This window comes from Hyperoodon ampullatus (assembly GCF_949752795.1).
Source record: "Hyperoodon ampullatus genome assembly, chromosome: 10".
Classification (NCBI taxonomy): Eukaryota; Metazoa; Chordata; class Mammalia; order Artiodactyla; family Ziphiidae; genus Hyperoodon; species Hyperoodon ampullatus.
This window is the reverse complement of record NC_136923.1, coordinates 88,785,091-88,790,693: the sequence shown is the minus strand read 5'-3', so window position 1 is coordinate 88,790,693 and position 5,603 is coordinate 88,785,091. Positions and strand designations below refer to the sequence as shown.

The following is a 5,603-nucleotide window of genomic DNA, read 5'->3' as shown; positions in this document are numbered from 1 at the left end:
TACAAGTGGCTTCTAGAACCTGGAAAAGGGAAGGAAATGGACTCTTCCCTGGAGGCTCCAGAAAGGAATGCAGCCCTGCCGACAACCTAATTTTAGCCCAGCAAGACGGAATCAGACATTTGACCTCCAGAACTGTAAGATAGTAAATTTGTGTTGCTTTAAGCAGCCAAGTTTGTGGCAATTTGTTACCGTTGCAATAGAAAACTAGTGCAGACACAGACTGTTGGGGGAGCCCAACAGTGAATCTCATTTGTTGCAAATCCCACACATACACTTTCATTCCTCAGACAGGAACTTTTTAGGACTTCTGCCACTAATGTTTTAGGACTTCTCTTGAAAATGGACAGCCAAGGAGTAACAGATATTTGAAGGAAATATCTAACATAAAAGGCAAAGTTCAAAATTAATAAACACCACAGAGGGAAGAGACCATTCAGGTAGCAGAAGAAAATGTAAAAAACAAACAAAACTCTCAGAGAAATAAGAGAAGATATTGCATCCATGAAACAAGAACAGAGTGCTCTTGGAAAGGAACATTCACAAGACTTAAAGCACTCTTAGAATTTAAAAATATAATAGAATAAATAAATATTAAATAGAATGGTAGAGAAATAAAATTTTTAAAACTCCAAAAAAGAGGTCAATGGCAACCCATCGACATGGATTTCTGTTAAAGATATCAAGAATAGGTCTTACTTTAAGAGATACCAAGTAAAATTTAAAAGAAAACAAGAGGGTAAAATTGATTGCTATGCTCAGAAACACTTGGTAATCCAGGACAAAAGTTAAGTACAACACAACCAAATAAAGAATGATTGTCCATGTAACCAACAGAGATATCATTTGTCAAATCTCTTATGCCTGAATAGAAGGGCATATGATATTCTGCGAAGATAATGCTCATGAACTCCCAAAGCACAGTGTGACGGTTGGCCTGACGGATATGCTGTGGCATTCTGTCCTGGCCTCCTGCTGGCCCGCAGGCTTCTCAGTTGGTTTTGCATGGACAAGATATAAATACAATGAGGAAAGCTTTGATGGTCAGCCTGGTACCTTCACCTGCTATTTGAACTAAAATTTTGCCAGAACTACCACTGGAAATAAAGTTTTTGGGGCTCTGAGGGGAGTTGTGGATGGAGGCTTATCAATGCCTCACAGTACCAAATTATTCCCTGGTTATGATTCAGAAAGCAGGGAATTCAAAGCAGAAGTACCTCAGAAGCACATTGTGGCTCAGTTACCTTATGGAAGATGATGAAGATGCTAACAAGAAACAATTCTCCCAATACATAAAGAACAACATAGCTGCAGACATGATGGAGGAGATGTACACGAAAACTGTACTACTGTATGAGAGAATCCGGCCAATCAGAAGAAGCCTAAGAAAGAAGTTAAAAAAAAAAAAAGAGTTGGAACTGTTCCAGAATGTCTCTTGCTCAGAGGAAAGATCAAGTAGCTCAGAAAGCAAGCTGCCTCAGAGCTCAGGAGTGGACCACTGAGAGATAAATCAAACCACAATTTTCTATGAAGATTTTTCAGATAAAGACAATAAACTTTTGACAAAGCAGCGAAAACCACCACCACCACCAACAACAAAAACCTTCATAAAAGTAAAACAAGTGAAAACAGTTTTTAAAATAAGAGAAAATAAGATTAAAAAAATTATCTGTAAAGGATATCCAATAGAAGTCCCATAATAAGTGGAAAAGTTATTAGATTGAGTCAACATGCAATTAGATGAATGAAAAAGGACCCCTACTGAGATACATCATTGTCTTTTTTTCCCAGAAGTCCAGAAACAGAGATGATTCTGAAAAATTCTAGAGAAGAAAACCTGATTCTGGACAAAGGATCAGGCATCAGAAGGTCTCAGAGGTCTTAAAAATAATATTGGAAGTAGAAAAGCAGTGCCTTAACAATTCTGAAGAAAATAATTTCCAACTTAGAATTTCCATCCACGCTGTTAGACAGGTCTGCAGGTGGGGTAGCATTTCAAACATTCAAAGTCTCAAAAAGTTGCTGCCTATGCACCCTTTTCCAGGAACCTACTAGAGCATACCCTCCAAAATAAGGAGAAAGAAAGAGGACACCAGTAGACAAGAAACAGGGTGTTCTACAGAAGAAAGTAGCCAAGGGAACCTCAGAGTGATTACTGTGCAACAGGGCCAGAGAAGACTGAGTCCAGATGGAATAGAAGGATGGAGGGCTCCAGAGGGATGACTCCAAGGGGGTGGGGGAGGAAATTGATCATTCATCTGTTGTTCTTAGGAAATGTATACTTACTGCAGAGTTTGGAGCTGAATAACTGGCAAGCACATAGAAAAGCTTCAGCAAACAACTCAAAACAGGACAATTATTTACTCTGAGGATCAGAGCAAAAATCCTCACGTAAGAAAGAAAATATAATCCTAGTTCACTATGAGGTCTAGTTATAAGTAAACGTCCATCATTGTAATAGGGTCAATATTAAATATTCATTTAACTCTGACTGGTGATACGTGATACGTCTATGTAAAGAGGATGGTGGCAAGGGAGAGTACCTATGTGTACGTATACTACTTGTGTGTAGTAGATTGCAAGAATGGCTACAATTTTCTTCTCCCTGTATCCTTCACGATGAGACTTTATAGCACCTCCCATCAAGAGGTGGAGTCTATTCCTCTTCTACTCAAATCCAGCTGGCCTTGTGAGAGAATGAAGTGGGAGTACCAGAAAGCCAGTTCTGAGCCTGGGCCTCAGGAAGCTGCATCTGCTTCCACTCGGACCCTCGGGACCCTGTCCATCCTCTGTGTGAACGTGCCTGGCCTCACCTGCTAGAGGATGGAAGAAGACCACGTGGAGAATGGAAGAGCCACCCTAGCTGAGGCCACTCTGGTCAGCCAGCCCCCAGCCACCCCAGTAACTGACCACAGCTGACCATGAGCTCAGCCAAGACCAGAATTGCCCAGCCCAGTCCAGTTCAAACGGCTGATCCACAGAATTGTGAGTACATAAATGGCTGGTTTAAGCCAGTACATTTTGGGATGATTTGTTACACAGCAAAAACAAATTGATACTATGGGTATGTGTGCCTGTATGTCTACAGGAGGATGTTAATGCAGTAAAGTGAAGTTTTTGTGTTCTATAGTGGGAAATTGTTACATCCATCTAAATCTGAAAAAGCAAGCAACACGAGAAGCAGATTGTTTGGAAACATGATGACAAAAGCAGTGAATGGATTTTAAAATGGATATCCAAGGAGTGTAAATCAGGGGTCGGGATGGATAGAAGTTTTCATTACAGGCTGTGTAGAATTGTTTGATTTTTAAAAATTAAGTACACATTTCATTTTGATAAAACTGCAAATTAAGTGGAAATAAAAAAGAAAAATAACTAAACTTTCCAGTTATTGGTAGTCAGCTGGTGTAGAACATCGGCCATTGCCAGCAGAAGTCATGTGTTCAACAAATGCCCCAGCAGCTGGAGGAATTTCCTACTAACACCTTAAGCCACAACCAACCCAGTTTTCCCTTTTGATTAGTATTCAGTCTTCCAGCTTGCATACTTGTGGTTAGTACACAGTGGGAGAATTGAAAAAAAAGCACATGAAAAGTTAGATGCTGAGCCTCAGACACTGCAGGTGTTCTTCACGTTGGTAGTCTCCATCCTAACAGAGTCAAATAAGGACCACAAACATCAAAACATATTGGAAAACTAGCTGCAACCAAAAGCAGGGCATGGAAAAACTGGTCACTAAAAATCATTCTGTGGTAACATTGTTGAATTGGCCTGGGGAAAAGATGGAGCAAATCACCGTGCTCAGCACAGCGAAGTGGCACTATGAAATCAAGACACACACAACTGCAGCAGCATTATCTATTGTCAGGAAATCACCCTCTTCTTCCCTCATAGTATACTTTCTGTGCTTTAAATGTACTTTTACCTTTGTGATGATTCTTTTTAAGTCTGTTTATAGGATTCTCTTTCCTCTGTTATGTTGGGAGAAAGTAAGTGATATTTTGAGAAGACAGAGAAGGTAAAAATAAGATACTAGATTCTAAGTGATGTGTTTATTAGTCAGAATAGATAGATACTGTAGTAATGAAAACCCCCAAGTCTCTAGGACTTAACATCACAGGCTACATCTTCAAAGTTAGGTCTTCAGAAGAACTCTGGTTATCTAATTCACTCAAGATCCGAGCTGATACACCCTGCCATGAGCACTTCCTCTCAAAGCTGACCGGAAGTGACACTCATCACTTCTGCTCGTATTTTTTTTAGCCACCTTCACATGGCTGTGTCTAAATTCAAATGGGTGGGAAAATGCAATTCTACCAAGTACCCAGAAGGAGAACTGGAATATTTGTGACATATGCCAACTCAATATGCTATTCTCCCTGCTGTTCAACATAGTCATACGTCACCTAGAATATAAATGAGTTATGTGTATTTTTAATCCAAAGTATAGGAACTTTTCCTCGATGAGTTTTACTCTGGAAAATTATTGTGCTTTAGAGGCAGATGATGCATCTGACTAAGGGGGAGGGCCTGGGAGGTTACATGAGGTTTGAAAGTTATGTAAAGTAATGTGGTTTCCTTTTTTTTTCTTCCTGCGGTTTAATGATGCAGCACAGTATTTGTAGACCAATCCTGGTCTTCCTCAAGTGGTTTCTATAACAAGATAATTTTCTTTCACCCGATCACTAACCAGTTTGCTTTTGCTTCCAAGTAGAGCCTTATTTTTTGCCTAAATTTTGAAGACTGTGACTATAAGGGCACACCACTTTCTGCTTATTTAAGAAATAATCGGGGGGTTTCCCTGGTGGCGCAGCGGTTAAGAATCCGCCTGCCAATGCAGGGGACATGGGTTTGAGCCCTGGTCTGGGAAGATCCCATGTGCGACAGAACAACTAAGCCCGTGCACCACAACTACTGAGCCTGTGCTCTAGAGCCCACGAGCCAAAACTACCGAGCCCGTGAGCCACAATTACTGAAGGCTGTGCATCTAGAGCCTGTGTTCCGCAGCAAGAGAAGCCACCACAGTGAGAAACCCGCGCAACAAAGAGTAGCCCCCACGCAGCAACGAAGATCCAACGCAAACAAGAAAATTAATTAATTAATTAATTTTTTAAAAAAGAAATAATCCGAGGTGGGCTGGATGTAAAAATGCTAATGCATGCATGAGAAAACTTTATTTATTTAAATCTCAAAGCAACAGTTGCACTTTGAGAAGGAGAGGTTCAGGTGAGCAGGGCCTGTGGATCTGGAGGATCAAAGTGGAGTCTTCAGATGAGACAATGGAGTGGGGAAGATGGGAAGTAGGTTTCCATCCCTGGGGACCAAGGAAGGAAACTTATTTTCCTACTGTTATTTTTGAAGAACTTCAGTGATAAGCACTGGGCTTCTCTCTTGCATCAGGATGGAAATAGAGAAATAGGGGTTCTAAATATTTAGCCAAAGTCCCAAAACCCTTTGATAGTACAGCTTCAAATATGTCATGCATCACATCCAAGTATGGTTACACTTCCTTGCTAAAATCCAAACAACCAGAAAGCTGAAATAATCAGAACTCTTTATAGCCTGGCAGTAAGAAAAAAACACATGGCAAGTAAATCAGTTGAAAT

The 5,603-nt window shown here is 40.5% G+C and overlaps 1 pseudogene across 1 annotated transcript; it reads left to right on the top strand.

The window, feature by feature from the left end:
* The first annotated feature begins 699 nt into the window (after window positions 1–699).
* Window positions 700–1,506, top strand: LOC307059009 (large ribosomal subunit protein uL18-like; annotated as a pseudogene). The gene has a single exon. The product of its transcript is annotated as a large ribosomal subunit protein uL18-like (transcript).
* Window positions 1,507–5,603: the final 4,097 nt, after the last annotated feature.